Source organism: Zingiber officinale, chromosome 8A (genome assembly GCF_018446385.1).
Source record: "Zingiber officinale cultivar Zhangliang chromosome 8A, Zo_v1.1, whole genome shotgun sequence".
Classification (NCBI taxonomy): domain Eukaryota; kingdom Viridiplantae; phylum Streptophyta; class Magnoliopsida; order Zingiberales; family Zingiberaceae; genus Zingiber; species Zingiber officinale.
In genome coordinates this window covers 116,871,305-116,884,862 of record NC_056000.1, presented here as the reverse complement: position 1 = coordinate 116,884,862, position 13,558 = coordinate 116,871,305, and the positions used below count along the sequence as shown (strand labels likewise).

Sequence of the window (13,558 nt, the reverse complement as noted above, 5' to 3'; positions counted from 1 at the left end):
AGGACTTATTGAAGTTGATATGAATAACAATTAGGAATCACTTACTTATGCCCCAATTTCTTTGTAAAACATATCAAGATACATGTCCAAGCTAAAGACTATATGGTCAGTTTCAGGGTAACAATATTCAACTAAATATTTTCTTTTTGGGAAAAATAATGAACTGCATTCACAATCACTTTAAAATCATAGTCACTAATATGATTGAAGCAGATTGATCTTCATGGCAGTTTTAAACTTTTCATGCCATTACTTCAGAACTTGTTTCAAGTCATATAATGACTTTACTAATCTACTATCCTCTTTTAAATTCCCATTTCGAAAAGTGGTCTTTGCATTCATTTGATGTATTTCTAAATTTCATAGAGCGACGATAGCCAACAACATGGAATCTATTCTCAATACTGGAAAACACGTATCAAAGTAATCAAGGTCATTGTGTTGTCAGTAATCTTTAATTACCAATTTAGTCTTGTACATCAATCGTGTCATCTGATTTCATTTTCTTCATGAAAATTCACTTCGGAACTTCCTAAAGGAAGTTCCACAAGTTTCCAAATATGACTTTGCAAGATAGAGTCAATTTCAGATTCAATTGCCTCATTCCATTGAGTTCCCTTAGAATAACTTAATGCTTCTGAGTAACTTTAGGAATCACTTTTCAACATGAAAATGATAAAATCTATTCTGAAGGATTTTTCCACCCAAGCTCTTTTGCTTCGTCTGAGCTCAACTTCAATAGGTTTATCAGTTTCTTCTACTTATTATGGTTCTAATGCCCGTTTGGAGGAACTTCCTTCCTCTCAGGTCTTATATGACAATACATGTTCAAAGAATGAGACATTTCTCGATTCAATAATCAAGTTCTTGGGTATATTTGGTATTTGAGATTCAAAAAACAAGGAACTTGTAGGCGATGTTGTTATGAGCATATCCAAGAAATCATTAGTGCTCTTTGGATTAGAATTAATACTTTAGCAAGATACCCCCACACTCGCAAGTATTGGTAGCATGATCGTCTTCAAGTCTCATTAGCGTTCTTTTCTATTTTTTTCGAGACACTTTTTTCTAGAGATGGTTGAAAGAAAAGTATTGCACCTTTAAAACTTAAAGAAAAGTTCTACAAAACCTAGACCTGCTATGTTATATGGAGTTGAATGTTGGGCTATGACTCGAGCACATGAGCAAAAGATAAGAGTTACAGAGATAAGGATATTAAGGTGGGTGTATAGACATACGAGGATGGATAAAATAAAAATTAAGAGCATTAGAAAGAAAGTCGGAGTTGCATCTATTGAGGGAAAACTCCGAGAGACACGTTTAAAATGATATAGGTATGTACTTAGATGACCAATAAGACAATATGAAACTACGACAAACATGCATATCAAATAAGAAAGAGGGTGACCAAAGACTTGGTTAACAACAATAAAACAAGATAAAATTTATTTAAGTATAGATGTGTCACCATTTACTAAATTGTGTATTGAACATGAGATCTAACAAGAATTATACTCTGAAAGAAATGATGAATGCTCATTTGTTAAGTTCAAGAACAAATGTGGGAGGTGATAGATCGTTTGAAGCGATAGAGGGGGGGGGGGGGGGGAATATCGCTCCTTTTAAAAAACTATTTCTTTTCTTTTATATCAAAGTCGTGCAGCGGAAAAAATAAATGAGACAAGGTTATTTACTTCGTTCGGAGTCTAGTTTGACTCCTACTCGAAGGCTCGCGGTCCTTGACCGCACCGGTGAGTAAGGCACTATAATCCATCTTTCCGAAATTCTCGGAAAGAAGTGAATCATACAATGGAGCAAGATAGTAACACACTACTATCTTGCTTTAAAAGAAATTACAATGCAAGCTTTAATTAAAATATACCGACAACGGAATTGTAGATGGAGCTTAGGTCGACACTTTAGGTTGCAGTAGCTTGCTGAGCTGATGAAGACGAGTTGTTCACAGAGCAGGAATTTTTTGATCAGAAAGTTGTGTTCACGCTTCTGGCTTCGAGCATGTTTTATAAGAATTTTGGACGTTCGGTCGACCGATCCCTCTGTTCGGTCGACCGAACCTGCTCCCTTCCATTCTGGCTGAAGTCCGAAGCTGGCTCGATCTTTTGTATTTACTGATCTTTACTGGTTCGGTCGACCGAACCTCTTTTTCGGTCGACCGAACAGTCAATTTCTCTGTTCGTCGAAATCTGTAGAAATCTTCATTAATGGTGCAATTAATTTTGATTGGATCGGTCGACTGATCTCTGAGTTCTGTCGACCGATCAGCCCTTCTTTCCTTTGCTGCTGATCAGTGCTGATGAACTGGCTAGGCTGAGTCATCCTGGTTCGGTCGACCGATCTTACGGTTCGGTCGACCGATCAAGCTTTGATCTGACTTGGACTCAGTTTGATCTGAACTGATCTCTGGTCTGAGTTATGCTAGTTCGGTCGACCAATCCTCCTGTTCGGTCGACCGATCAGGCCGAATCTGCAAAACAGAGTTTAAACAATATTCCTGCAAAACAAGTGTTAGCACAGTAATATAATACATAAGTAATATAGACAGTAGAACTGTCTTGATCTCAACTTGGAAACCTTCCCGGTTTCTTCAGTTGGATCAGCGACCTAAGGTTGTTCCCTTCGGGAACCCGACCTCACTGTCGCTCCTCCAGTTTGTTTACCTCAATCCACCTGCCAAACTCTAATCTTCCAGATCTAGTTTGGACTTTTCACATAGCCTTGATTGGCTCCCCAGGACTTTCCTTCGATCTTCGGCCCTCCAGACCTCTCGATCATACCACCAAGCATTGGGTCCCCTTGACCTGCTTGGATTTGCACCTGGGTTCCACAATCTGCTAAGACTTTTCTGCCTAGCCTCCAGCTAGGGCTTTCCCGGTTGAGTAAACATCCTACACACTCAGTCAACTTGTTAGATCATAACAAGACTTAACTTGAACCTTTGACAACATCAAAACTCAAGTTTGATTCTGGTGCAACTTGCACCAACAATCTCTCCCTTTTTGATGTTTGGCAACCAAGGTTCAAAGTTAAGTTTAAAAATATGCAACAAGTAAATAAACAAGCATAAAAATATGCAACAAGTAACTAAACAAGCATAAAAATATGCAACAAGTAAATAAACAAGCAATTTAACTTTTAATTTACCCTTTGAATTAACTAACTCTCCCCCTGAATTCACTATCTCTCCCCCTTTGACACACATCAAAAATAGGGACAGAACCAAAAACCAAGTAAATTTTGAATAGACTTATCAATGAATTTACTAATAAATTGAAAAAAAACATTACTAAAAATGTACTAAGTCAAAAAAAAAAAATTGAAAACATTTACTAATGTTTTAAATTTGAAAGATATTTAAAATTAAAACATTTTATATTTTGAATAGAATAAATTTTTAAACAACATTATGAAAAATTATACTTTGAATTTTGAAAAACAATTTAAAATATATTGAAAAATGAATTAAAAAAACTTTTAGAAAAAACATTTTGAAAATAACATTAAAATAGTTTAAAAATAACATTTTGAAAAATAAAGAGATTTTTTTTAAAAATATTTTGAAAAAGAATGAATTATGAAAAACATAATTTTTTTTTTTTGAATTTTGAATAACATTTTAAAATATTTTGAAAAGAATGAATTTAAAAAATATTTTGAAAAGAATGAATTTAAAAAATATTTTGAAAAGAATGGTTTTTTTATTAATATATTTTTAAAATGATTACTAAGTATAAATAATATATAAAAAAATCTTGTTTTGAAGCTCCCCCTAAAATTGACAAATTCCTAAAGTCCAAGCATGTGTATAGAAAAACTAAGGAAAAATTGTCCTTATGATGAAATGTCCAACCCTTGTCCAAGGCTAGCTATCACAAGATAGTAGCAATTTGACTCAGGTTGGTCAATTTGAGCATTTATAACTAGCAAGGTTTTACTTACTAGTCAACCCAAATTGATCAATGTTTGTTATTTAAAGCCCAGATTTATAGCGATGCACTGACATAAGCATCTGAAATCTAGGGCTAGGACCTAAGCATCTCACCCATTCTAAGTTATCAAACAAGGGATCCTACTGTGCTTATGAGATGTTGGCTCCTAGAACTATAGGATCATGCAATTCTACGGTAAGACCTAGGCTATTCCAGAAAGTAAAAAATAATTTCAAGGAATTTTGAAAAAATTTGAAATGGGGTTTTTTACAAAAATACATTTGAAAAATAAACTAAGTAGTAATTTTCAAAATCAAAGGACCTATTCTACAAAATTTATCAAAAACTACTAAAGACTGAAAAACTTTGAAGATTAAGTATAATCATAATTCAAGTTAAGTAATAGATACAATAAGTCACAAAAGATAAATCCTTAAATCACTCATCCTCGTCCTCATCATTTCTCAGATAATCAAAAATCCTCTGTTGCTCCTTCTGTAAAGCATCAGTACGCTCTATCATCTCATGACGAAGATCAGCAACTTGTCCCTGAAGAGAGCTGTACTGATCATCCATTTTTGTTTCCAAGGAGTCAAAGCGACTGAAAATATCATCTCGCAGACGGGTAAAGAAGTCACTAGTTGGAGGAGGAGGAGGAGCATATGAACTGCTTTGAGGAAAATCGAAGAAGGGTGTCATGGAAAATCCAGGATCAATGACCACAGGAGGAGGCGCAGTAACGAGAACCTGATAATCCTCATCAATAGGATCGTCGACAGCCGGTGGGATGTAGTATGGATGTGTTCGTTTGTACACAAGCCCTTCGACGCTTGTCTTAATCCCAGCCAAGGATAATTGTCTAACCCCGACAAAATCAAAGTCAGACGACTCAATCAACTCTCCTCGATGAACCCCTACTCCGAGATTGATAATATAAGCAGTGAGAACATGACACTGAATCATATGAACCTTAAATGAAGTGCTGTACCCTGAATAGTAAATGATAGATCTGAATACCCAATAGCCTAGGTCAAAGTCTAGTCTATGTCTAAGGGCGTACATCAGAAAAAGATGAACTGGACGCAAAACGCCCTGATCTCCAGATGATAAAGGATAAATACAAGACACAACCATCTTATAAAAAGCGTTATCTTTTGGACTAAGAGGTGCAGTTGACATCTTTTTAGGACGAGGTCCCTCAAAGAAGTCAGCATACATGATGTCAAGAGTCAGATGAGAGAAAGGAGTAGGTAACGGATCAGGAAGAGACTTACTAAAAAAGATACGGTTAACCGACGGTCGGATCCGTAGAAATCGAAGAAACATGTCAAGATCAAACAACATATCTCGAGTAGCAACTCTAGTCCTATAATTATGGGGATCAAGTTCACACATATTATGATAAAACTCAGAGCACAAAGCAGGATTATAAGCATGACGACAAAAGGTAATATTGTCTAGTTGATAGTGTTGTGTGATGTCTATGACCTCAGGACAGAAAGTTTGATAAAATTGAAGATCTAAACAACGCGTTCCTATCACCTTAAATTTCTTATTAGGAAAGGATTGGTGCAATTCTTCGGTAGAGAACCTAGGGTTTTGACTGGGATTAAGAGAGCTAGCCTCTCTTTGTGCAATAGCTCTACTTTTGTAAAATACCGAAAATGGAGAATATTGATAAGAGAATTTTCCGGAATTTTTAGAAATTTTTCGGGAATTTTTCGGAGCTCGTATGGACGAGTTAACGGGGATATAAATGGGGCCCGGGAAAGCCTGTTTAGGCTACCCAATTTAAGTGAGGAAAAGTTGAAATTATTTATTTATTTCTTTTTCTTTTTCTTTCCCTGTTTTCGCCGAAACCTCTCCCCCCCGTGCGTGCCATTTCTCTTCTCCTCCGCCGAATTCACCCGTGCCCTAACCTCCTAGCGCCGGCGGTTATCTCTTCTCCTCCGATTGAACGCCGGCCAAGCTTCTTCTTCCCCTCTCTTCCGAGCTGTGCCGCCCGATTCTGTCTCTTCCTGTGCCGCAGACGTTTCTTCTAGCCGACACTTAAGCGCCGCCCTTTCCCCTTCTCGGATCTGTGCGCTGACGCCGCCCAGCCCCTGCAGCCAGGTGATCATCCCGCGGCTCCCTATGCCCTAGCGCCGACAGACGACCGCCGCCCTGCGCCGCTGCCAACTCTTGACCCGAGCAGTGCTATGAGCCGTGCCCTAGATCCAGCCTCTCCACGCCGAGCCCTAGTTTCCCGGCGTCACTCCGATCGTCCTCTGCCCTAGCACTGGTCTGCCAGCCGTCCAGTGCCAGCCGCCAGCTTGTTATCGACCTGAGTCTCTGGTATTAAGGTTTCCAGCAGCAGCTTCGTCGGGTTCTTGGTCATCGCAGGCGATTAGAGGAAGAGGTAAGGTGCTCAGGTTGTTCTGAGAATTTGGTTGTTGTTTGGATGTCGATTTCTTAAGCTTCATTTTGATCCAGACAGTGCATTGCAGGGCGTTTCTTGATTTCCAATAGCTACCTCTGTTCCGACAGCAAGTTGTCTTTGCTATGGATTTGTTGGGCTGTGGATTAAGGTAAGAAGTAGGGAAATTGATTCATGTTGTTGATGAATTAGGTATGTATTGAATTAGGGCTAAATCAAGTAAGATATTATGATTGGTTATTTTATTGCAAGCCCTAATTCGAATGAATTAATTAGAATTGATTGAGGAGTTAAATGATCCAATTAGGGTTTATAATTGGATTTGGATTTATGTTAGTTTCTCGAGGATTTGATTTAGCTAATTAATTGGTATTTAATTAGCTAAATCTGTATACTATGTATTACAGGACTGTGACGCGAGATGAGCAACTCGACGTTGGATTTGGATTGGATACGACCCTTTCTATTGGAGGCGGGTACCTCTTGACTTATCTTTTATGATAATGTCTTTGGATATGCATAGTATTTTATAACTACATGCAATGAACATGTTTGCCGTTGGTATGTCACTGTTTGATATCCTTAGCATGTTAGGTTTGTCACCTGTGATGTATCCGTGCTTATATCTCGTGATTTGTTGCCATGATTATCTTGTTACCATGAGTATCTTTGTTTCTAGAGTGACATACCATGCTTACTGAGGTTAGGACTAGGATTTGGATTGTTGTTTCTGGCCTATATATCTAGATTATCTGATACTTAGGTTTTTGTGCCATATCAGATTTGTGTACCTCTATTTGTATATCATATATGATTCGGGTGTTTAGACCCTGATTCTTTGATCTGTGTATATTGTTGGTACATATGCTATGGAAGAGGGATATGATTTGGGTCTAGGTTGTTATACCTTAGAGGATTTGTATACCCTAGATCCGTGGATTTGGCTTACTGATACTGTGGTACCCATATTATGTATATATGGATTTTTCTATGCTGATCAGGATATTCCATACTTATTATGTTCAGGACATAGGTTTTTGATATTCTATCTGACCTGTGTACTTTAGATTTTGGTATGTGACCATCACTTTTACAGTACCCATTTTGTATATATGGATATGGTTATCTTGATCAGTTTTTGCTATGCATAGTGACATGCATCATGATTGCATGTCGATTGTCGGCTCCACTATGGTTGAGCCCATCGCCAGTTACATGTACTGCACACACCCCCACTCATGGTTTAGTGGTATATCGAGTGTGTGGCGGTTCTCATTGCTTTGCTCCGCTTGGTCACGTGACCCAGTGAGGTAGCCGATACCGCCTGGCTATTTGGCTCACTGGCATTTAGTGTAGCAGCAGTAGTAGCCGGCAGATGGTGGACTCGCTTTGGCTCCGTTGGTCGTGTGACTCAGTGGTAGCCGCAGAGATGTCCTCCCGTCATCTTGTACCGAGAGATGAGAGCATTGAGCTCCCCATTTATGATTTGGGGTCACAGGACAGAGTACTCGACAAGATCCCGTCCACTCGGTCCACTCATCGAGTAGTAGTGACGAGTGCACGATTGTCACCCTACCCACTCGGTCTCACCATTTGTGTGTGAGATGACTGACCGTCGGGGTGACCAGACGCATCATTAGCATCATATGCATTGATGCATTTATATTTTATGATTGTGTTTGCTGCATTTGGTTGCATTTTGGTTGGATACATGCTTTTGACTGCATACAGGTTATTGACACTTTCGGTTTGACGACCTTTTTATCCGGATAGGAGTTCCTGGTGAGCACTTCCTCGCTACCTTCGGTTTCGTATTCCTATATATGATTAGGAAGTTGTATTCCATGTTTGTTGCTGTTAGATATATCTTACTACTCATGTCCATTGGTATTCGCTGAGTTGTTGAACTCACCCCCGTTGATACTATCTTTTTCAGGTACCAGGTTGGTTTTGGTGTCGCTTGGAGTATCCTGTCTGCTGGTCCCCACGTCACATCAGAAGACTTATCAGTTCACGTATGTTTTGTCTGTTTTATGTATCAGTTTGTTTAGCTCTGTACTCTGGTTTTATTTTTGGAGTGTTGACGTTGATATGTGGTATTTTGTATTTATGTTATTGGTTGTGTCAGTCTAGCCGGCTAGCAGTTTTGTGTTTTGGTTTTGGTACAGCCGAGTAGGCTGAATTTGATATTAACTGCGTGGTGTTTGTTTTCTTTTATTGTTATTATTCCAGCCGCATGTGGCTGAGGTATTTAGTGCTTGTAGAAAAGTTTCAGATTGTCCGCCGTACAGGGGAGATGCTGCCGAAATTTCTTCGGACAGAGACTCCTCTGGGGCGTGACAACTTTTCTCACTAAAAAAAATAATAATAAAATGTAATAAATAACTTGCACAAAAAATATTAAAAGGAATAGAAAAAGAAGAAGTTACCGAGGCATTTTCGGACGGGAAGAAGCAGGAATCAGTGAACAGAATAAGAAATAGAAGAGGAGAGGAATGAATTTGGATGAGTTGAGAGGGTTGCCCGCTTTTGCTTATATAGAGAATTATCGGTCGACCGATCAGGGGTTCGGTCGACCGATCCCTTAAATTTCTCGTCCTTTTGACCGGTGAACAGACATTCGGTCGACCGATAAAAAGGTTCGGTCGACCGATACTTTAATTTTGGCACAGATAGAGGGAAAGTGAAGGGTAGTTGAACGGATGAGATTTTATGTTTTCGGTCGACCGATAACACGGTCCGGTCGACCGAATAATTGAATCAGTCTTTAGGTGGCTTAAACAGGGTTCGGTCGACCGAACCAATTGTTCGGTCGACGAAACTTTTAAATAATTTTTTATTAAATTATTTTAATTAAGTTTTGAATTATTTTTTTTAATTAATTATTAAAATAAGTTTAATTAAGTTTTAAAATAATTTTTAAAAGGTTTAAAATAAGTTAAAAATAATTTTTAATTAAGTTTAAATTAATTTTTTAAAATAATTTTTAATTAAGTTTAAATTAATTTTTAATTAAGTTTAAAATAATTTTTTTTAAAATAAGTTAAAATAATTTTTAATAAAACAATTTTTAATAAGTTAAAATAATTTTTAATAAGTTAAAACAATTTTTAATAAGTTAAAATAATTTTTAATAAGTTTAAAATATTTTTTAATAAAACAATTTTTAATAAGTTAAAATAATTTTTAATAAAACAATTTTTAATTTAATATGGTAAATTAGAGAAAACTTCCCAATCACAATGTTAACTTTGCATGCAATCCCCATGTCCAAAAAATTTTGTTTCCACTCTCTGCATGCAAAGTATTACTTATTTCAACTCCCTCAGGCAAATATTGATACCTAAATTGTCCCTCAAATTTTTTAGGTACAAAAATTTCAAAATTGAGTACAAAAAGTCTAAAAATGAGTATAATTCTTTTTAAAGTCAGTACTTTATATTAAAAATCGAGTATATTTTCTATCAAAATTGTCCCTCTTATTTTTTAGATATAAAAAGTCTAAAAATAAGTATAATTCATGCTAAATTCAGCACTTTACATTATAATCTAGTACTCTATACTAGGATCGAGTATATTTTCTATCGAAATTAACCCTCATATTTTTCGGTACAAATAGTCTAAAAATGAGTATAATTCCTATTAAATTCAACACATTAAACTAAAATCGAGTATCTTTTGAGGTGAAAAAAGAATCGTACTCAATTTGAAGAAAATATACTAGATTCTAAGTTAATATACTCAATTTAAGAGGTTTTATACTGATTTTTAGATTTTTTTGTACCTAAAAATATCATGGGAAATTAGATAAAGATGTTTGATTGGGGAGTGAAAACAAAGATTCATGGATGGGGGCTGCATGCAAAGATTTATTTGCCAATAGGGACTGCATGCAAAATTACCCTTTTTTAATAAGTTAAAATAAATTTTAATAAAACAATTTTTAATAAGTTAAAATAATTTTTAATAAGTTAAAATAATTTTTAATAAAACAATTTTTAATAAGTTAAAATAATTTTTAATAAGTTTAAAATAAGTTTTTAAAATAATTTTTAATTAAGTTTAAATTAATTTTTGATTAAGTTTAAATTAATTTTTAATTAAGTTTAAAATAAGTTTTTAAAATAATTTTTAATTAAGTTTAAATTAAGTTTTTTAAAAATAATTTTTAATTAATTTTAAATTAATTTTTGATTAAGTTTAAATTAATTTTTGATTAAGTTTAAAATAAGTTTTTAAAATAATTTTTAATTAAGTTTAAATTAAGTTTTTAAAATAATTTTTAATTAATTTTAAATTAATTTTTGATTAAGTTTAAATTAATTGTTGATTAAGTTTAAAAAAGTTTTTAAAATAATTTTTAATTAAGTTTAAATTAAGTTTAAAATAAGTTTTTTAAAAAAATTTAAATTAATTTAGTTTGAATCAGATTTTAATTAGGTTAGAAATTGACTTAGTTTGAATTTGGTTTGAATTAGATTAGGTTTTTATTAATTTAGTTTGAATTAGAATTAATTTTATTGAAAGAGGTTATTGAACCCATGTTAGATTCAAACTTAGCTTTGGGTTAATCAAGCAGGCGTCCTAAGGATAAGTTTCAGTTCAGTGGTGAGGCATATGGCCTACTTGAATATCATTAGACCACTTGCTGAAGACTTTCCAAATTGTTCCTGCCCAAAAAACTTAATACTAAATTTTGGTCTAACTAGCCCATATTTGACTGGGGTAGCTTCGGTCAGATCCACTAAGTCTAGTGCACCAGGTAGAATTCCATATTCAACCTAGACATGCCTTCGACAGAGTTTCCTTAACGTACTATCATCCTAATCCATTCTGGTGCTATGTTATAGGGTTTGGTAAACTTTTTCCATCTAACCGTTCTAATAATCCTAATCCTAAGTATTGAGTTTGTTTTAATTAAGTTGGTTGGATTGTTTTTCTAGTTGCTCCCCCTGAGTCATAGCTTAGATAAGGTCTATCTAAGTAATGGACTTGACTCTTGGGAACCAAGTAGAAATTTGGTTTAATTGGTTTGATTAACTGTTTTGTTTGAACCCATGCTTGGACTTGCCTTCTAGTATTTTGACTGATTAAGGATAAGTATGATTTGTTTGTTTGTTTTGGTTTGTAACCGAGTCCCGATTTGTTGTACACGGCTCGTTGCGATCCAAGTACCATATTTAGACACTTGGATCCCATTTCGAACCTTTCCAACGTTTTCTTGAGTCGCTCGACTTGACCTTTCAAATCAGAATTTTCTTCCTCAAGTTTTTCAACTTGAGTTGAAGTTCCAACTTGAACTCGGTTAGTCGAGTCACTCAAGTTAACTTGTTGCTTAAGGTGGTCTATTTCCTTAAGTAACAAGTTATTTTGTTTTTCCGATTTTGCTAATTTTTTAAATAAACATTTAACTACTTTAAGTAAATTTGACTTTGAATAAATCGTTACCATATTCGGATCTTCCGATCCGGGGCTTCTCTCGGAATCGAGGTCGATCTCGGACTCGTATTCTTCGTCGGACTCGAACTCGGAATCTTCGTTTCTTGCCATAAATGCAAGGTAACTCGAGTGCTTCGTTTGCTCCGCGTCGGATTCGTCGGAAGAAGTTTCGTCCCATGTCGCTTGAAGAGCCTTCTTCCGTCTTGTCGATTTGGGTCTTTCTTCTTTCCGATTTGGGCATTCATTTTTGAAATGCCCCTTCTTGTTGCATCCATAACAAATCATTTCTGATTTGTTTTGGATCTGGTTTGGTGGAGTCTTTTTGGAGTTTCTTCTAAACTTCTTCTTAGTCAACAGTCTTCGGACCATGTTGACTAATTCTTCTTCATTGGTTGAGTCAGGGTCTGATTCGCTTCCTAACTCGATCTTTGTTTTTGATTTTGTGTCCTTGCTTGGCCCTGCATACAAAACAACACCTTTCTCGCCATGGCTCATGTTAGATTGCTCGTGTAGTTCTAATTCATAGAATAACTCATCTAACTTAAGAATTGAAAGATCCTTAGAAACTTTGTAAGCATCTACAATTGATGCCCACAAAGTATTCCTTGGAAAGGCATTCAGAGCATACCTTATTGTGTCGCGATTTTTGAGATTGTGTCCGATCAGGTGAAGACTGTTGAGGATGTCTTTCAGTCGAGCGTGTAGTTGCGAGGCGGTCTCTCCTGGAAACATTTTTATATTTAACAAATTATTTAAAAGTAGATCTCGTTTGTTTACCTTCGAGTCGTTCGTTCCTTCGTGTAGTTTGACTATCGAGTCCCATAATTCTTTGGCGTTGTCGTAGGGACCAACTCTATTCAACTCCTCCATCATGAGTCCGCACTGAATGGTATTGATTGCTTTATAGTTCAGTTGTGTCTTCTTGATCATCTGAGGTGTCCATTCTTCTGGTTCTAGGATTGTTCCGTCCTTCATTGGAGGAGTATAGCCTTTCAAGACCATGAACCAGAGCTCAATGTCGGACTTTAAGTAGCACTCCATCCTATTCTTCCAGTAACTGAAATTCTCTCCATTGAATAGTGGAGGTCGAACCGTACTATAGCCTTCTTGATATGAGTTCGACATCCTTCCAAAAAAAAGTTAAAGAACAAAAATATTTCCAAGATTTTCGTCTTGGGATTAGTAGTGTTTGAAGAAAAAAATATTCTAAAAGAAAATAAATTGAAGAAAAGAGAAAAAGTTTTTAAAAATGCTTTGAAAAATGGTTAATAAATTTCAGAGCTAACCGGCTCAGATACCAATTGATAGATCGTTTGAAGCGATAGAGGGGGGGGGGGGGGGGGGGAATATCGCTCCTTTTAAAAAACTATTTCTTTTCTTTTATATCAAAGTCGTGCAGCGGAAAAAATAAATGAGACAAGGTTATTTACTTCATTTGGAGTCTAGTTCGAGTCCTACTCGAAGGCTCGCGGTCCTTGACCGCACCGGTGAGCAAGGCACTATAATCCTTCTTTCCGAAATTCTCGGAAAGAAGTGAATCGTACAATGGAGCAAGATAGTAACACACTACTATCTTGCTTTAAAAGAAATTACAATGCAAGCTTTAATTAAAATATACCGACAACGAAATTGTAGATGGAGCTTAGGTCAGCACTTTAGGATGCAGTAGCTTGCTGAGCTGATGAAGACGAGTTGTTCACAGAGCAGGAATTTTTTGATCAGAAAGTTGTGTTCACGCTTCTGGCTTCGAGCATGT

General features: G+C 36.0%; 1 long non-coding RNA gene across 1 annotated transcript; it reads left to right on the top strand.

Annotated features, from left to right (window-relative positions):
- The first annotated feature begins 6,190 nt into the window (after positions 1 to 6,190).
- On the top strand, positions 6,191 to 6,810 carry LOC122009051. Its single transcript, XR_006119458.1, has 3 exons — positions 6,191 to 6,345; positions 6,434 to 6,514; positions 6,771 to 6,810. It is a non-coding gene; the product is annotated as an uncharacterized LOC122009051 (long non-coding RNA).
- The last annotated feature ends 6,748 nt before the right edge of the window (positions 6,811 to 13,558 follow it).